Genomic DNA, 21156 nt, shown 5'->3' with positions numbered 1-21156 from the left:
TCCCATCCGGACGACCTTAATGCCAGTGTCTCGTCACCATTCTGAAGATTTGTTCCGAGCACAAAATTTTCTACGTTAAATAGAGATGGTGTTGGTTTATCACAATCCTTTACAAGAATTTTTTTTTGGTTTGTACGTCAGTGATGCTTTTCAAATCAAGGTTGTACGGCTCCAACTTCTATTTGTCCCCTGTGATGGCTGCCCCAGAAGTATATGTCCTCCCAAGACAAGAAATCGTGAAGCTCACCTGGTATGGAGGGCGCGTGTATGATGTGGTACACCAAAACATCATCTTCGAGGCACAGCTGAAGGACGGCTGCGCGTTGGATCTTCCCAGTGGCACGCTCCATGTACTCTGCGTCGAGACGAATGACATTCATCTCTGCCTTTTGGAGGGAGTTGGATACATTGTTAATCCACTTCCGAACAACCCTTGGGGTGGTCGGTGACTGTGGCAACTATGCTCAACGAGCCTTCGACGAGGACATGTTGGACGCTAAAAGCCTGCATCTCGATCTCTTTCACCATTTAGAACCGCTGGACCGGAGGGCTATGGTTTGGAGAATTAGGATTAGATGGCTAGTCTAACTGAAGAAGATGATTATTTATAGGGGCTTCGGAATTACTCCAGGAGGATGTGAAGAGGTTAAAACAATGTGAGTGCAGTGTGGTTGGGATGCAAATGAAGACCAAGGAGTAGTGAAGAAGCCGAGGAAAATCGGTTCCCGATGGAGAAGGAAATGGGAGAAGTGGCCTACAGGCAGTTGATTAGACGGCTAGGTAGACTAAACGAAAAGGCTACGCGGGTAGACTGAGGAGTGGGGCTTGTCCCTGTACGTGCCCATCCTTCCAGTGCTACATGTGCCACTGGCTAGTTGAGGTCACTCTTTCGAATCACTGTGGCGAGACATTTTATGATTCCTTTTTATTTCTGCACCCCTCCTGACAGGTGGGACCTATGCAAATGGACAAAAAATGTGTCGTAGATGGTTCGAATGGATATTGGCGCGTGCGTGAGAGACACAACATTCTCTAGTTAAGGAATATGTGGTTATCCTCAAAAAAGAAAAGTCCTTCTTCGCGCTTCCGCATGCACGAGAATTTGGTTCTGCTCGCAATATGGATGATACCTGGAGGATGAAGTGAACCCAGAGGCATGCTAGCATGCGAATACTACTCATGTTCCTACTACTCCTACTACTAGTAGTAGTACAACTATGGTACACTTAATGGTCAAAATACTATTATTCATTCGGTCCTTACAGTGAAGTGATAAGACCCAGTGCCCGAGCTGACACTAGTCCAAGCGGCGTGTTCGGGTTACCAAAGTCAGCCTCAGCTTGTGCACTGATACGTCTCCAACGTATCTAAAATTTTTGATTGTTCCATGCTATTATATTACCCCTTTAGGATGTTTATGGGCTTTATTTTACACATTTATATCATTTTTGGGACTAACCTATTAACCGGAGGCCTAGCCCATATTGTTGTTTTATTGTCTGTTTCAGTATTTCGAAGAAAAGGAATATCAAACGGAGTCCAAGCGGAATGAAACTGTCGGCAAAGTTATTTTTGGAACAGAACCAATCCCAGGAACTTGGAGTGCAAGCCAGGGCATCATCGAGGAGGCCACGAGACAGGGGGGCACGCCTGAGGGAGTCCTGGATTAGGGGGTATCCGAATAGCCGGACTGTGTACAACGTCCGGACTATTGAAGCGTGAAGATACAAGACTCAAGACTTTGGACCGTGTCCGGATGGGACTTTCCTTGGTGTGGAAGGCAAGCTTGGCGATCTGGATATTGTGTTTCCTTCCTTGTAACCGACTCCATGTAAACCCTAGCCCTCTCCGGTGTCTATATAAACCGAAGAGGTTGGTCCTTAGAAGGCCGATCACAATTACAATCATACCATCATAGGCTAGCTCTTAGGGTTTAGCCTCTACGATCTCATGGTAGATCTACTCTTGTACTACCCATATCTTCAATATTAATCAAGCAGGAAGTAGGGTTTTACCTCCATTGAGAGGGCCCGAACCTAGGTAAACATCTGTGTCCCCTGCTTCATGTTACCATCAGCCTTGACGCACAGATCGGGACCCCCTACCCGAGATCCGCCGGTTTTGACACCGACATTGGTGCTTTCATGGAGAGTTCCTCTTTGTCGTCGCTGTCGGGCTCGATGGCTCCTTCAATCATCATCAACGACGCGGTCCAGGGCGAGACTTTCCTCCTCGGACAGATCTTCGTGTTCGGCGGCTTCGCACTGCGAGACAATTCGCTTGGCCATCTGGAGCAGATCGACGGCTACGCCCCTGGCCATCAAATCAGGTTCGGAAACCTGAACTACACGACGAATATCCACGATCTTCGACGGATTCGGGACAGCGCCAGGAGCACCGGACAGTCACGACGACCATGGCCTAAACCTGCTGTCGGACAACGCTTGGGATATCACCCCTGCAGTAGCCCTGGACTCAAATCCGGAGCAGACTATGTTGCTTGAGGATGGAGGGATGGACCCCGCCCTGCAGGCCGTACCCGCTACAAAAAAAGACACATCCATGACATTTTGGGCCGAACGAATTTTTTTTCTGTTATACGTATGACACTTCTATGACGATAATTGTGACAAAACCAGGTATCATCATAGATGTGGGGGGCTCCTACTTCTATGACAAAAAATCATGACAGAAAATGGGCTTTTCATCCTGGGCGGGCCAGAGATGCAGCTGCATGACATTCTTTGGGCCGTCCATGACAGAAAAAACCGTGGTAGAAGCGAGGGGGAGGAAAATTTCGGGGAGTTGCCGGTTACGGTGGGAGGTCGGGGGCTGAGCGATGCGCGTTTCTCTCATACACGTACGCGCGTGTGTGCGAGGCGTTGGCTCTAACTGAACCCGAGCAAGGCGTTGGGCTCTAACTGAACCCGAGCGATTGCACCACAGGCTACGCGTTACTGAACCCGAGTGATCAATCGATGGCTGTTAACTGAACCCGATGGAGCGATTCCTTCGCTACTGTTGCTAACTGAAGCCGATCGATTGGATGAACGGTGAGCGTTGCGGGGTGGTTTGGATGAACAGTGAGCGGTGGCGTTGCCTCTGGATGAACAGGACCCCGTGGTGTGGAGGGCTGGATGAACAGTAGATGGTGGAGGGGTGGTTGAACAGGACCCCGTGGTGTGGAGGGCTGGATGAACAGTAGACGATGGAGGGCTGGATGAACAGTAGATGGTGGACGGGTGGTTGAACAGTAGCCGGTGGAGTAGCGCGCGGTGGAGGCTGGATGAACAGGAGCCCGTGGAGGCTGGAGGAGGTCGATGGTAGCCTGTGAAGGCTGGAGGAGGTCGACGGTGGAGATGAACAGTATCCCATGGAGTCCCGTTTTGCGGTACTCCACACCCCTCCTGATGAACAGGACCCCCGTTTCGACCGTAGAGCTCCCACACAAGTCTGTTTCATCCGTTTTGTGGTACGCCACACCCCTCCCGATCAACAGGACCCCTGTTTCGACCGTAGGAGGTCCGTTTCCTCCGTTTTGCGGTAAGCCACACCCCTCCCGATCAACAGGACCCCCATTTCGACCGTACGAGGTCCGTTTCCTCCATTTTGCGGTACGCCACACCCCTCCCGATCAACAGGACCCCGTTCCGAACATAGGAGGTCTGTTTCCTCTGTTGTGCGGTACACCAGGCCTCGTTTCCATCGCCTGTTCCATCCAAGCTGGTTGGCTCCCACGCGTTCTGTTGCCTCCCGATGAACATGACGCATTCCGTTGCCTCCCCATGAACACGACGCATTCCGTTGCCTCCCCATGAACACGACGACGATGTTGTTTCTCCGTTCCGACCCAGCCATGTACACAAGCCCTAGCCATACGTATGCGCGAGTAGGCGTTCGAGACCCTGCCCATATGTCCGTACGTGGCCGTATTTTCTTTCTTGCACCCTCGCCGATGTACGTACGTATACATGCTACATGCGCGTCTCTACTATGACACGTGCACACCTCTACAATGACCAGTATGTATGTACACGTTCGCGATCAGAATGACAACACTACGTACGCTTCGACCAGGTGGGTCCCGACTGTCAGGCACTTCCTTGCCTGCGAAGATGTAGCTGGTGGGTCCCAGCAGTCAGGGGGGTGAATCGTTTTTTTTTTGCCCGGATGCACTTCCTTGCGTGCGAAGATGTAGCTGGTGGGTCCCGGCAGTCAGGAGGAGAATCATTTTTTTGCCCGGACGCACTTCCTTGCGTGCGAAGGTGTCGCTGGTGGGTCCCAACGGTTAGGGGGGCGAATCGTTTTGTTTTTTGACCGGACGCACTTCCTTGCGTGCGAAGATGTAGCTGGTGGGTCCCAGCAGTCAGGGGGAAACGTTTTTTTTTGCAAAATACGGTGGCCCGTTTGGTGGGTCCCAGCTGTTAGGTGGAGGAATCATTATTTTCTGTGTAATAAGGAGGCACTTCCTTGCTGCGGCCGTGGACCCAGCTGTCAGCCTCTCTACGTACAGTCCACGTCCGATGGAAGTCGTTCCTTGACCACGTTGACCACGCCGCGCCGAGAGCACCAGGGCGGTGGACAACAGCAAGGCCTAGGAAGGGGACGACGGGGAGCCAGGGAAGACGCGGCAGTGGAAGCCCGCACAGAGAGGAGTACGAGGGTTCACTGGTTCGGCTGCGGTGTGAGGCTGCCGTCGCCGCAGGGCCTGGCCAGCGGTGGGAATAGTAGGGGGCGGTGAGGCCTCCGCGGCAGCATAGCCGGCCATGGGAGGCAGGAGCATGCGGCCCGACCAGCGCTGCTTTGGGCGGCTGGAGCAAGAAGACCAGAGGTTGAAGAAGCACTACGGCCGTTGTATGGACATCGTATGGTCACTGGAGCTAGAATCGTTCATATTGACTAAAGTTGACAAAGGCCCTCGTCCCAGTCAACTTAGTAGGCCCACAAGTCAGCCTCCCACCATGGTGGGCCCCAGCTAGCAAGGGGAGTATTCATTTTTTGTGCGTAATAAGGAGGCACTTCTGGTGGGTCCGAGCTGACAGCGCGGGGAATATTTTTTTGTGAAATACGCTGGCCCGTCCGGTGGGTCCCAGCAGTCAGGGGGAAACGTTTTTTCGCGAAATAAGGTGGCCCGTCCGGTGGGTCCCTACTGTCAGGTGGAGGAATAATTATTTTGCGCGTAATAAGGAGGCACTTCCTTGCGGCCGCCTGGACCCAGTTGTCAACCTCTCCACGTACAGTACTCTTCCGATGGACGTCGGTCGTTGACAATGTTGACCACGCCGCGCAGAGAGCACCAGGGCGGTGGTCTGGAGGATGGCGAGGCCTAGGAAGGGGATGACACGGAGCCTAGGAAGACGCACCAGCGGTAGCCCGCGCGGAGAGGAGTACGAGGGTTCACTGGTTCGGCTGCGGCATGAGGCTGCCGTTGCCGCAGAATAACAGGGGGTGTGGGTGAGTAGAGGGATACCCTGGGCCAGCGGTGGGAGTAGTAGGGGGGTGAGGCCTCCACGGCATCACAACCGGCCACGAGAGGCAGGAGCACGCGGCATGACTGGCGCTGCTTTGGGCGGCTGGAGCAAGAAGACCAGAGATTGAAGAAGCACTATGGCCGTTGGATGAACATCGTATGGTCACTAGAGCTAGAATCGTTCATATTGACTAAGTTGACAAAGCCCTCCATCCCCGTCAACTTAGTTGGCCCACAAGTCATCCTCCCACTATGGTGGGTCCCATCTAGCAGAGTGGGTATTCATTTTTTTGTGTGTAATAAGGAGGCACTTCCTTGCGTGCGAAGATATAGCTGGTGGGTCCGACATGTCAGCGGGGGGAATGTTTTTTTTGCGAAATACAGAGGCCCTTCCGGTGGGTCCCAGCTGTCAGGTGGAGGAATCATTATTTTGCGCGTACAGTCCACGGCCGATGGATGTCGTTCGTTGATCATGTTGACCAAGCCGCGCCGAGAGCACCATGGCGGTGGACGACGGCGAGGCCTTGGAAGGGAACGACATGGAGCCGGGGAAGACTCGGCAATGGTTGCCCATGCAGTGGGGAGTACGAGGGTTTACTAGTCCGGCTGCCGTCACCGGAAAATAACAGGAGGTGTGGGTGAGTAGAGGAATGGCCTGGCCAGCAATGAAGTAGGGTGGGGCAGTGCGGCCTGTGCGGCAGCACAGCAGGCCACGGGAGGCGGGAGCAGGCAGTCCCACCGGAGCTGGTTTGGGCGGCTGGAGGAAGAAGATCAGATATTGAAGAAGTAGCACGGCCGTTGGATTAACATCCAACGGTCACTGCTGCTAGAATCGTTTGTGGACTAGGTTGACAAAGCCAAAGTACACGTTAACCTAGTAGACCCACAAGTCAGCCTCCAAATCTGTCCCAAACAGCATACAGCCCGAAATTTCTAGCCAGATTCAAATTAATTTTAAATCTAAATATACCTTAATTTAAATTCAATGAAATTTTACCCGCACAAAAACAATGAAATTTAAAATATCAAAATCCGAAAGAAAATAGTATTTGGGAACTAATTGCCTGTTTGCTGTATTTTTTTCATTTTACAGCCCATTTCTTATTACTTATATCCCATTTATTATTACTTATAGCCCATTTCTTATTACTTATAGCCCGTTTCTTATTACTTATAGCCCATTTTCTAGGCAAAATGCATCCCTCCTCGTCTTGAAAGATTTCTGGCCCAGCAGGGCGTAGAAAAGCAAGTAGGCCTATGTTGGTTATTCTGCAAAAAAGAAAATAGCTAGCTAGCCATTTTTCAGAAAGGAAAAAAACAAACTGGGCCGGTCATGTGCTAAACATATGAAATAAAAGCTTGGGCTAGGCGGGCCATGGGTCCCGCACAACCCAGTTGATACCCTTCTCCATCCCCAAAAAACAAAATTACTGCGCGCGCTGCTGGGTCCCTACTGTCATCCTCACCAAGTACAGTCATCTCCTTATTCCTCTCGGTTGTTGACCATGTTGACAACACCGGAGGGCGGCGCCGCGGTGAGCGAACCAAGGCGAAGGACAATGGTGAGGCCTCGGACGGGAACGAATAGGAGCCGGGAAGATCACAGACAGCCGTGGGAGGCGGGAGCAGGCGGTCCCGTCGGCGCTGGTTTGGCTTTGGCGGCTCGAGGAAGAAGAGACTGAAGAAACACGACAGACATTGAATGTCAATCGAACGGTCAAGGTTGGCACAGTCGTTTTTTGACTAAGCGGACACCAAGTAGCATAATTTTTTATATATAGGAAGAAAACTGCGAGGAAAAAGCGTTCGTCTGCCGTCCTCCTCATAGGAACATTCGCCACATAAGTGACTAGCACCCTTGGTTTTCAACCGAGAGGTCTTGGGTTCGAGTCCGAGGAACTCTCAATTTTGTCCTTCTTCCTTCCTCGCAAAACAAAGGGAAAGAAAATCAAAGACTTGGGAAGGCGTACAGAACAAGCTAGTGTACCAGTAAAGAGACGTTGCCGAGTTTTAGAAAAAAGAAAGACGTGCTCCTGTAGACAGTTCAAATACAAACCTAGACTATGACTATATATGGTGCTATGCTACTCTGCAAGTAATGAAACTGACATATCCAACATTCGCTTCTCCTCTTCTCTACTTACTCTGCCTAGCATCAGAAGCTCTGGCCGCAGCAACCATGTCCGATGGTTGCTTGTCCACCTGCTCTTCAGCAGGCAACAACCAAATATGCGCCAAGTCGCCACCCGTACCATCGCATGTGGGTCTCATCACACCTCTGCTGGCACGCGCACCACAGCCGATTGCTCATCACAACCTGTTGCCGTTTGTGTGGTGCCACTGCTGCAAATCATGCAGAGTCATCCGTTGTGTCTCAACCACAATCCGCAACCCTGGTCGAGTCTTCTACAAATGCCCGAATCATGGGGTAATAATATGTTTAAGTGTTGTTCTGCTGCTTTCAGTTGTTGATTTTTTCAATAGTTTGGTTGATGATCTTCCAATTTGATTCGTGCAGAAAAGGGCAGTTCGTGTGATTTGTATTTCTGGGAAGTTGCTGATGTGGGGGAATGCAACTACGCTGATTATTTGGTTAGCCGAGGAATCCCAATACCAGCAGGTTGGGGTGTTGGACAAGTAACTGAAGGAACGGCAGAAGAGGAAGATGCAGAGCAGAAGGTTAAAGATGCAGTTCCTCTGATCATGGCCAAGCAACAGCTGCTGAACGTCCTTGACAGCAATGAGGAGATGAAAGAGCTTGTGAAGATAACTGGCAAAATCGATGTGCTCTGTAGGATGATTGTCTCTTTATTTGCAGTTTATGTAGCACTCGTGATGTATTTAGTGGCTACGACATGAGCACTTTGCTGAAACTAGTAATGAATGAAACCTGTGTAGCAGGCTGGGCGTAGTGTTGTGAACATCTAATGATTTCTATTCATGGAAATCATGGGTTATCCCCTTTTGCTCATATAAATAAATAAATAGCAGATGCCCTATCGGGTCAGCTTTGTTCTCATTCGAAGACATCGAGCAAATTGCAGTCCAACAGCAAACTATGTCATCAAATTCAAGTTTCACAGCCAAATATGAGTACAACTAAACAACAATGTCATCATGTTTTAGTTCTCATACAATCACCAAACACAAATCAGCATACATAACAAGTGATGTTCTCACAGCAAAATACTAAACAACATGTTCATCAGGTTTCAGTTGTCATAGCAAACACAATTTCACATAGTAGATAAAAAAACGTCTTCTGACAGGCAAATACGACAAAAGCAATGTAATCATCATCCGCAGCAGCAACGTCAACATCTTCGCCATGTGTATCAGTCTGAATCGTAATTCCCCACGGTGTCATCTTCTTCTTCGTCCTCAACGTCCTCGAACGTTGGCTTCTTCTTGATCAACTCTTGTATGTCCATAGCACGACAGGCAATCTTTTCGCCGGCGTCATTGACGTGATGGTTCTCAAAGATATTAGGAACATCTGTGTTATCTTGTACATCAGGAGCAGTGTAAGCATCATCTTGTTGTGCAACTTCATTAAACGAATTCCTCTGCTCAAACCTTTGCAATACTCTCCAGTAATCGCTATGTGCAAATGTGTCTTCCAAGAAAAATATCTGTGTTGCTTGATTTGCCAAAATAAAAGGCGCGTTGGTCTGGTACGCCGCCTTGACATTGATGGATTTGAAATAATCATCAGCTCTGGGTTTTGCGATACTGGAAAATAGGTTATACCAACGACAGCACAACAGAACCACACACCGACGATCCTCGAAACTGGAGATATACTGCAACTGAACAATGTCTGTTATGTTAGCATACATTTCAGTTGTCTCTTTGTCTTACTTATCCGTGCTCATTATGGCACTGCTTTGTGTCTTCCTGCCTTCGTCTCGTGCAAGGGTGTTGTAGCGCACATCTCCAACAACGCAAGATTCATAATGTCTTACCCGAGTATTAGGACCCATTGCTAGTGAGTAAAGGGCATCATCAACTGCCTGCCCATCCCCCCGCATCTTCTTAACCTATAGTTAGGAAATAGACAAGCTGATCATCTTATGTACTCAATATATTAAAAAAACTCAGAGTGGACTTCAAAAGTTTACATGTCTCTTGAACCATTTCGCAAATCCTGCCATAACCAGTTTGTCAATGTTTCTTGGATTTTGCGGCAGTAACTCCTCTTTGTAGATGCTGCACAACATAGTGATCACGTCAAACATCTAAATATATAAGAATGTGCTGCAAGTTTAGTAGATTACGATGTATAAGCTGTAGTACTGCACTTACTTGATATAAGGTAGTATCTCAGGACAGTTATTCAACACATACCAAACCATTTTGTCCAAATCTGTAGGTTTGTCCTCTTGTCGACTCTTCCCTGTAACTCAAACAGAATAAGTGAAAACACTGAGCCCGGGATTGTCTTCACCCACCTCTTTGCTAAGATGATCAGCTGTTTCAATGTATTTTGAGCAGAACATCAACGCTTCTGTAGCAATGTAGGCCTCTGCAATGGAACCCTTGGGTCTAGCTCTATTCCTAACATAGCCCTTGAAAGTGCCTAGCCGCCTTTCAATAGGGTACATCCAGCCATACTGTACTGGACCTCTAAGTAGTGCCTCATCAGGTAGATGAACAGCCAAATGCACCATCACATCAAAGAAGGCTGGAGGATATATCTTCTCAAGGTCGCATAGGATAGTTGGTATCTTGTCTCTAAGACGCTCCAAAGCATCTAACCTGATATTTCTACTGCAGAGTTCCCTGAAGAATTGTCCCAACTCTACAACTGCTCTGTATAAGTCAGGGAGGCCCAATCCTCTAAGGATAACAGGTAAAAACCTTTGAAGTAGGACGTGGAAGTCATGAGTTTTCAACCCTTGTACCTTGTTTCCATCTGCACTGACTCTCCTTTCAGGGTTGGAAGCAAATCCATGTGGGAATCTCACACGTGACAGGACCTCGCAAAATTCTTTTCTTTTTACCTTGTCCAAGACGTACACAGCTGGTGCCATATCCCATGGTTTACCTTCATCTTGCACCTGCAAATCCTTTCTGATACCCAGGTGTGTCAAATCAATCCTAGATTTTAAGGTATCTTTCGTCTTGCCTTCAATGTTAAGAAGTGTGCTGATAATGCTGTCACATATATTTTTCTCGATGTGCATCACATCAAGATTATGCTGCAGATCCAAATCTTTCCAATACTCCAAGTCCCACAAAGTGGACCTGCGGGTAAACAATAATCTCTCTTCTACCGTGCCACGCTTCCTTTTCCCGCTACCATTACCAGGATGGTTTCCTGGTGTAATATGCCTGACCTTCTCTAATTCCACTTGCAACTCATCGGCGGTGAGCCTCTTTGGCGCATCACGGTTTTCATGCTTTGCATTGAACAAATGTCTTCGGTATTTTCTAGGATGCGGCTTGTCCTTGGAAAGGAAACGATAGTGTACAATGTAACAGATCTTGCTAAGTATTGTGTATGACAGCGGATTCCTGTCATAGCGAACACATGCATTGTAACCATGTGTCGTTCGCCCTGACATAGTGCCCAAAGCCGGATAATCATGGATGCACCAAATTACAACAGCACGCAGAAAGAAATCAGCTGGTGGGCTGCTATATATGTCTCGAGTGAGAACACCCTTCCATAGCTGTTGAAGTTCCTCCACAAGAGGCTCCATGAACAAATCAAAATCCTTTCTAGGACTTTTTGGACCTGGGATGAGCAAGGCCATCATTTAGTTTGATTCTTTGGTGTAGACATTCGGAGGCATGTTGTAAGGGATAACAAGCACTAGCCACATGCTATATGTGGCGCTCTGGTGGCCAAATGGGTTAAATCCATCTGAAGCTAAGCCAAGTCTAATGTTTCTCGGGTCAGCAGCAAACTCTTTGTGTTTATCATTAAAGCTTTTCCACTCACTACCATGAGATGGATGGCTCATTACATTCTGATCTCTGTACTCCCGGTTCCTAGAATGCCACAGTACATCCTCTCTTGTTTCAACATCATGAAACAACCTCTGCAATCTTGGTGTAATTGGAAAATGTCTCAGAACATTATGAGGAACCCTCTTCACAGCATCGACATCTTTCCATCTTGATGATTTGCATTTTGGGCATTCACTTAAGTTGGCATCATCCTTCCGGAACAGAACACAATTATTCTTACAAACATGGATCATATCATATCCAATTCCAACTGCACGAAGGAAATTCTTCATTTTACTGTAGGTGTGTGGCAGCTCAGACGCATCTGGAAAAGATTTGCGGAAAGCAGCCAACATCGCATCGAATGATTTGTTGCTCATCGCTCAGATGTCTTCACCTGAAGAAAGGTGACCATAGCTGAGAATACTGACAGCTTATTTCCTGGGGTGACAGCAACGTTGCATTGTTCCAACATGCGGGCCCATGGTTTTTCTTCTGCAGGTGAAAGTTCACGGAATGCACGAGCATTTCGTAGCATTGTTTCAATGTTGGTCAAAATCACTGGCTCCGCCACCACCACCTCCTCCTCCTCTTCCACCTGAGCATCAGGCAGATCAAGATGGTGATCTCTTGCTTCCACGTAGTCAATAACATTGACGTTCACAGCTTCACCATGATGAACCCACCTAGTATATGTGATCGACGTCCCATACAAGTGTAGATGATTTTGCACAGTTGACTGAGGTCTTGTAACTGAATTCATACAACTGCTACATGGGTAGAGCACATCTAATTTTGGACCACCGTACTCAACTCTGACAAAGTTCATGAAGTTTTCAACCCCCTCGACATATGCAGCGGAGAATCTTCGAGCAGAAGTTATCCAAGTCCTGTCCATCTGTTAGACATACAAATTAGTTCTTCTACTAGATATTACAGGAAAAACATATATGCTTTTTTATGAAGTCCAGAAAAAAAATACCTAGGTCGATGTCTAAAGCTATGGCAAGATATTTGGACGAGCAGATCTAAGTAACGAAATATATGTAAAGCTAATTCAGCAAACAGATTTGAGTGCTAAATTATGGCAGGCTGTTTCAGCTGTCAATGAGGCCGAGCACACAGCCATCAAACTATCGAAGGCCATCGCAGCAAGAAAGATCGAGTATAAAATGGTGTAGAGCTATTTCACCTAACAGATTGGCTACTAGACCATGGCAATCTACGTCACAATAAATATATGGCAGGATATTTTAGCAACTAATCAGCCTTGGCATGCCATCTCAGCTAAGCAGATTGAGTGCAGAACAGGGCAAGGACGCTTATTAAGCAGAGCATATTGACAGTAAACTACTTCGGCAAACAGTGAGATTAATAGCGTCTATCAGCTAACATTCAGCGCTACACTGACATGAACGGGGCCTTAGTCTAGAATGGGCGTACCGTGGGAGAAGCTGACCGCCATGCGTCTCCACACAAACGTTGCCAGCGGTGGCGGCGCTGACCGCCGTGCGCCTCCAGAAGAACGTAGCCAGAGGTGGCGGCGCGGCTAGAGGATGGCAGTCTACGAGAGCGTACTATGGGAGCGAGAGGATCGCCGTGCGTCCCCTCAACGAACCGCGGAGCCAACGTATCGGCGCGGTAGGGAGGGCGGCTTTGGCGGAGAGAATGGAGTGGAGGGGGGACGGAGGGAGGGGGGTTGGGGAATATTTGGCCGAAGGGAGGTTGAATCGAATTTGGGTTGAATTTTTGTGTGGGGGGGAGGATTTTCGCGTGGTGGGCGGGGGGAGTTTGACGCATGGTCGGTTTCTCCAAGTGCAGTCCCACATGTCAGTGAAGAGGCAAGCCGAAGCGCGTTCCGTTTGTGTGAGCCATGTGCAGGACCGAACATGTGTGGGGTGCAATGCGACCACGACAGGAGTGCTGTGGGTGTACCGCCTTTTTTCCTTTTAAACTAGGTGCTTCGCCCCCTCAAAAAAATGTTGCTTCACGTGATCCATTGATACTAATACTAGTAATCTGGTAATCCCGACTAAAACGGCGTGGCCGGGTCTTTTCCCGCGCGACATGCTGGGAGGTTGTCTTAGTTGGGTTTTTTAGATTTGTCTCAGTTCAATAAAAAGCAGAGTTGGTGATGATGCTGTGCCTGTCATCCTGCAATATAGGTCATCCAATCTATATCTAACGGATAGGAAGGAAACTATGACAATTTACTCGCACTCCTCTCCACATTTACAGATAAGGCTTTCCCTCGTTCATCCTTTTCTCCCACAAGATCTTGATCTTCCGTGCAACGCACGGGCATCTTTCTAGTACTCCTACAATATGTATATTATTGTGAAAGTTCATATACACCGGCCGAGATTAATGCAAAGACGGCAGATTTTCATTACATTTCGAACTTTTATAGGACAGAAAAATAAAAGAAACCCGACCCTAAACCTATTCTACGGCGGCGACCGACATCCTCCATCTGTGATCTCTATGTACGGGGGCGGGGTTCAAGACCTGTGAAGTGAAGGTGTGGTCTCCGACGAGGAAGAGTAGAACACAGGATACGGACCGGCCAGTTGGCACACCATGCCCTGCCGCCTCCCATGCCCTACTCATCCTCGGAGGATTCCCCGACCTCGGCGGTGCCGGACGTTGGACGGCGGCAAGTAGAACGCGTGGCTGATGGTGCTCCCGTCTTCGGCCGCCAGCGTGGCCACCGCTTGTGCGGTCGCATCCGCGTCCGGCTACGCCGCAATTGCGTCGCGAGAGGCGACTTGAGCGAGGGCGGCGACCTCGAGCTTCATTCCCGAAGACAAGCTCTCCCGCAGAGTGTTCGCACTTGCGGTCATGGCGGATGTGGTGCCAGGTAGGAGGACGATGCGCTATGGTGTGGAGGTTAGCTGGGCGTTGCTGCTTTAAGTAGCGCATTCCAGTGAGGCCAAGCGTCCGGGTGCGTCATTAAGTCGCCGGAGTTGGTTCCTCGGGCACCGAGCCTCTTAGCAACGACATATGAATGGACGACATGAATGCGGGCAGCTGGCGCCGGCTGGGAACGCACCACGCGATGGCATGAGGGACGAGGGCTTTGGTCTGCCATGGTATTCAGTTGCGGTCGTGGCGACGTTGGAGATGCCCTTTGCTCAAATGCGATCCTCGCATGTCCTTGAAAAAGAAAGACGACCCGGCATGGTCTCAAGTCCAGAGGATGCAGTTGGCCGCGCTACACCACTCCGCGGACGCGTCGCGGTGCCCCGTGCATCCTCGACGAGCCGGGTGTTGGGGTGTGTTTGGATTGTGGCCAAAGTGCACCTTACCAAAATTTTGGTCATGACCCAAAGATTGGTCTTTGTTTGGATGGTTGCCATTTCTTTGGCATGCCAATGAACTCTAGCCAACTCTAGTTCATTTTCTTGCCAATGTCGGCCAAATCATGGGCAACCAATACCTCAACCAAAATTTTGGCTACCCAATGCTTTGATGGGGAAACCTTGGGCACAAACCAAACATACCGTTGGTCGTGCCATGGCACAAACGCCACCCTCGGCACACTGAAACCGACCGTGTCTATCGATGATATGAGTGTGTCGCTCACCGCGGTCGCCGTGTCCAGAGGCGGTGTTGGAGCTGCGCCCCGTTGTTGGCCCGAATGACCCACATGAATGGTTCTCGGTGGCGAGGAGGTCGTGGGCCAGCTCCTCCATTGGACTAGTATGTGCTACATCGTCCCGACGGGTGTGCCCCACATGTCGGTTTCCCTGTTTTCCCGGCCATATTCGAGCGTCAATGCTCCGCGTTGCGCATTAGGCCTTTCACTATGTAGGCCAAGTGAGACAACTTATTGTTTATTTGAGCCATTCAAGTGTAATCATGTGGCATTTGCTTATTTCTCATTCCTCTCCAACCCTCTTCTCCATCGATCATGTCGCCCTCTAGTCGAGTCCATCCTCCCGCATGCCTCATTTGAACATTACGCCGAGTATCATTCGCATGTACCCACCCTAGTCCTCTTTTAATAGATATCCGGACCCCGAGATGAAATCGAGAGGGAACGAGTGGGGGCACGTGATACCTAAGGCGGATTCAAAATTTTGAACCAGTGATCATATAGCATCCGCAAATCATATATAAAGGGTATTCAATGTTCGTTTTGTTTTTGAACGTACAATATACTCCCTCCTATCCTTTCTACTTTACATATAAGTTTTATGTGTAGTCAAAGTATCTCTACTATGATAAAAAAAGGTATCAACATTCAACAACGCCCAATCAATATTGTTAGATTCGTACGTACTCCTAGATTTGTACTCGAGATGGTTTCCAATTTGACTATTGACAAGATTAATAGTACTCCTTTCACATAGGTGAGTAAGTCATCTTAGGCTGTGCACCGTGACCAAGAAGGAGGGGTAAACGAGAGACATTAATGTTTATTTGCTAATTAATAGTATTGCATGCAATGAACTAACCACTGCATGTCATGTTTGATAGTCTCAGGTAATTAAAAGCATGCACACCCTCATCTCTTATTGGTTCATATGTCAAGAAACAAGAAACGAGGTAGAAGTTAATGCATCGCGCCTACGTGTTTTGGGATTATTTGGTTTTCGTAAGATGACTTACACACCTAGATGGAGGGAGTACATGAGATGTATAATGTGAAAATTATATCATTGGAAACTCCTTTCACATACGAAATTGACCATATGCTTTGTGTAAGTTGCATGTCATATATTATTACTCTAACATTTGGTCAAAGTTAGCCTCGAAAAATGCATTAGACCCTGTATGCTTTGTGTAAGTTGCATGTCATATATTATTACTCGAACATTTGTGTAAGTTGCATCTCATATATTATTACTCTAACATTTGGTCAAAGTAGTATAGTGGAAGTGGATCCTCTGACATAGGTATCCCTGCCTTACCCTCCCTTTCGGTCACTTACTAGCGGACCCCATGCTTGCTAGGCCCCGCATGTCAGTTACTCAATGGGTTCGGCCACGTCAGGGGATCCTCATCCATAGTATACTCCCTCTGTTTTTATTTACTCCGCATAAAACAGAGGGAGTGGTGGAATAATAAATGACGCGGGCGGGGGAGGGGGAGGGACGTCGGTTTGCTCTCAACTGCGGTCCCAGAAGCGAGCGAAAACGCAAGACGAAGCGTGTTCCATTCAGTGAGCGACGTGGAGGGTCCAGCGTGCCGGACTGCAACGCGAACGCGACAAGAGCGATGTACAGTCAAAACCAATTGACCGGTTGTCACCGGAACCACTATTCACACAGAACCTTCGCTGCTCGGCCTACGCTAGCCACTGCCCTAAAACCACACCAAATCTCTAGCCCATTCCCCCACCTTTCGATTCCCTAGCCCGCATCAAGCATCCCCTAGTTTGTCGGAAAGCCATGGTGCACCGCAAGATCACTTACTACAAGATGCTGACGCCGGAGCGCCGCGCAGAAATAGCGGCGGCGGTCGGCGCCACATACCTCCGTTCCCAAGCTCGCTTTGCGGCGGGCCAATCCTCAAGTTCTCTGGAGCCAAGCTACGAGGAGGAGGGAGCCGATCCAATGTTCACTATGGAGGTCGCGGCGCAGAAGGCCCCCGATGGGTATGAGACGATGGACGTCGACTTCGTGCCGGCGTCCGAGTCCCCCATGGTGCAGGAGGACCAGCGGTTCAACATGGTGATACTAAAGGAGGACCGGGAGGTAGAGGCTCAACTCGACGCGGAGCGCGTGCATCCGCTGCCATCGAGGCTCTCCTGCAGGCGGAACCGGATGTCGTGGAAGTGAACCGGGCGGCGGAGGCTCAACTTAAGGCGGAGCGCGCGGATGCCGCTGCCATCGAGGCCCTCCTGCAGGAGGAACCGGACGTCCTGGACATGAACCGGTCGGCAGAGGCTTGACTCGATGCAAAGCGCGCGGATGCTGCTCTCATCAACACCCTCTTGCAGGCTGAACCGGAAGTCCTGGACTTGAACCGGGCGGCGGAGGCTCGACTCGACACAGAGCGCGCGGATGCCGCTGCCATCGAGGCCCTCCTGCAGGTGGAACCGGACATCCTCGACTTGAACCGGGCTGTGCTCCCGTCCGTGCAGAGCGCCCGCACGCTCCGCTTGAATGAGTAGCTGGAGGCCGAGGACAACCACGGTGCAGAGACACACGTCGGCAGCGATGGCTGGTTCGCACCGGCAGCCAAAGATGACGAGGCCGTCTCTTTCCGCGAGCAGTGATAGTTTTTCTTTATGTTGTTGTTTTTATGGATCTTTTGTTGTGTAAAAATATACTATTTGTTATGCAAGTCGCCTGACTTGGGTCAGTCTACCATTTCAGGTGGTTGGATGAATATCCTACGTCTCCTAACCCTTCTTTCCTTCTTCCTCACCTCTTCTTCTTCCCCAACAGACCACTGCATGGGCCGTACGGATACTCCGGTTAGATAAACATACTCTATGAACGAAAATTATGTGTCAGCGATAGGATGGATGAGTTTGGTTTGTTCACATGCGACATCACATCTCAGTGAGGGTGCGTTCCCTTGGTTGGGTTTGCGGCGTGCAGGAGCGATTGTGTGAGGGTGCGGTGCGACCGCGGCGTGCAGGAGCGACCGTGTGACAGTGCGGTGCGACCGCGACAGCCGTGCGCAAGTATACCTCCTTCTCATTTTGAAAACTTAGGCAAGCTTGGCAAAAATGTGTGGCGAAGTTTGGCAATGCAAGGCCTAGACCCAAACAGGATAAGTACGTACGTACTAGGAGTACTAGTGTTAAAAAAGAAAGGCGGGGTTTTCCTTCGATACAAATCCTCATTTCACGTGTCAATTAATGTGTACTTTTTTCCCGAAAGACCAAAGAGCTAACCATCTCACTCCTCATCGCTTGATTAATGCAGTGCCATGCAAACGAACCTTCTCACTTCCGCATGCTTGCAGGGGATATTAATGTCCTTGGTTGCTAACCCATCAATTTTGCCTCGATTAGTGTTAGTGGCCCTTTGCAAATTGTAATTTTGATATACTGGCCTTGTGTACAAAAAAATGGAGGTAGTAACTATATTTGAATTCCTTGCCCATTGCGGTGACGTCAACGACTTTTTTTTGTGGTTTGGCGAAGTGCGTTCGACGGAGAACACCATTGAGGGAGACCACGGTAAGTCGTTTGCAAGTGCCGCCTGCAAGCCAAGACAACCGCCCTATTTGCATCCAGGAAGTCCTTTACTAGTACTACTACTAGGAGTACTAGTGCGGTGAGATGGTTTCTCGAAGAAGACGATGGAGAAGCGGAGTCAGCGAAGAGTGAAATGATAGTTGCTTCGTCCATGCTTTGTGATTTGACGCCTCACTGCTTTTTGATTTGTGATAGAAGGGACAGAGGAGTAGACTCTATGCTCTATAATATACTACATGCGTCCAAGCATGGGAGAAAGAGGAGAGACGTTGCATTTTTCTATTCCTTCAATTAATCAATCAGGGAGCTTTCTTTTTGGCTTTGGCAACACCGTCCACAATGGTTCCCACGATGCCAAAAGCTATTTTCACATTTGGCTACACATTGTGGATGCCCTTAACCGTACCACTTGGTTTTGCTCCTGTGTGCTATCTATACAAATCTCAATTATATTGATCTAAAAAATTATAGAATCAAAGGTTAGTAAAAAGGAGGTGATTTTGCCGCGCGGATGGCGGGGGAGGTTTCTTATTTTCGGAGGACGTTGTCCTGGCAGTTTGCTAACATGCGGTCCCACGTGTCAGTGCTTTACCAAGCTGATCCGCGTCCCACATGAGGCAGAACAACGGCAGAAGCAACATGTGGTTAAGTTGAAGAAGATGAGGGAGAAGCGGATTCAGCAACGCGTGAAATGATGGTTGCTTCGTCCCTCCAACTTCTTTTTTTAGCATTATTACTTCGTCCCTCCAACTTAACTGTGGGAAAGGTGCAGCTTTGTGATTTGATGCCTCATTGCTCATTACTACGCAGGCGCCATGACTGGGGTGCTTCACCCCGGCTGCTCTGCACTGTATTCTGGTATGGCACGTGGACCCGGTAGCTTGATGTCCCACATGTCAGTGAAAGGGACTAGAATATTTATGAAAGCAAGCTCTCCACTCTTACAACGGAGGAGTATACGACACGACGGCCCAGTGAACTGTCACTTGTACTTTATAGTACTATAGGTTTGCTGTTTCGCATGATCCATCGATACAAACCCGATTAAACAGGAAAGGGCAGGATTTTTCCCGCGCGGTAGATGATACTGGCCATACATTTCAAAGGCAATTTTAATGTATGCAAACTGAATAATTATAAGTAACAATATGATATCTAGTAAAACTAAAAACACATATGATTTATTGTGTTAGAGTGTAGTAGTAGTGTTGTATTGCATAGTTGTTAGATGTAACATGCGAGAACGTGTAGAGATGTAGTTTTGGAGGGCCTACAGAGAGAAAAGCATAATACGGTCACCGAACTTCAGAATAAGCTGATTGCGGTCACTATATACGTTTTGCGGTGATTATCCGGTCACTTGCTCACAGTTCAGCATCGGATTGCACTCTGTTGACCGCCCAAATAGTCTGCGTGGCGCCATGTTGACTAGTTAAATTGACCACGTTCCTTGTGGGTCCCACCTGTCAGTTCGCATAGGGGAAAGGTTAGCTAAACACAAATTTACGCAGGCGCGACAAGGCTCCAACCCATGTGCGGGAATCACCTGGTTGTGTATGTGTTTGTCAGGGCGTGATGTGTGTGCATGCACGTGTAGGTTGAGCACTTGAGCGTGGGAGTGTGTGTTGGTCGTGTGGTGTACTAGTGTGTGCATGCATGTGTGCGTGTGTGTGTGTGAGTGTTGCGTGCGTGCGTGGCTGCGTGTGTACATGTGAGTGTTGCGTGCGTGCGTGGCTGCATGTGTTTGTGTGAGTGTTGCGTGGATGCAGTTTGTGTGCATGCGTGCGTGTGTGTATAATCACCACACCAGCTCCTGTGTGTTAAAACAGACGGCTCAACATACCAATACAAGGCCACCTTGTCCGTTGTGCCCGCGGTCATGACTTCAAACCACCATCAAAATATTTTTTTGTCGTTTGTTTTCATTCTTACTAGCAAGATGCCCGTGCGTTGCACGTAACATCAAGATGCATTTGTGTGACTTGTTTATCCTGTGAGAGAAAAGGATGAATGAGGGAAGGCCTTATTTGCAAATGTGGAGAGGTGTGTGGGTACCTTTTTTAAAAATTGCCATAGTTTCTTTCCTAACCGTCAGATATAAATCGGACGGCCTATATTGCAGGATGGCAGGCACACCATCATCACCAACTCTGTTTTTTATAAGAGTGTATTTTATGTATTTTATAATAGTGTAGATGTAGAGTAGATACAAGTCGACAGGTGGGCACGATGTTACTGAGATAATGTGATGCAACACTAGAGGTGCCACGTGGAGCGTTTAACTGGTCAACTAGTCATGTCATGAGCAAATACAAAGTTGTACGGTGAGCCCGTGACTGTATAATAACCACTAAATGTAAATGGTGACCGTAATGAGTGGATTATGAAGTCCAATGTATGTATCGTGCTTTCGCTTCAAATACAATGATCGTCATTGCATATATCGCGAGAGAAAGATGAAACACGCGTGAATTTTCTGGGGGCTTACTTTTAGAGGACCTGGAGATAGTTTTGTGTGCATACGTGAAAGGGGCGTACAGGGGGGGTATGCGATGGAGAGAGAGATGCTCTT

The sequence above is a fragment of the Triticum dicoccoides genome, chromosome 6B (genome assembly GCF_002162155.2).
Source record: "Triticum dicoccoides isolate Atlit2015 ecotype Zavitan chromosome 6B, WEW_v2.0, whole genome shotgun sequence".
Classification (NCBI taxonomy): Eukaryota; Viridiplantae; Streptophyta; class Magnoliopsida; order Poales; family Poaceae; genus Triticum; species Triticum dicoccoides.
This window is presented reverse-complemented; position numbering follows the sequence as displayed.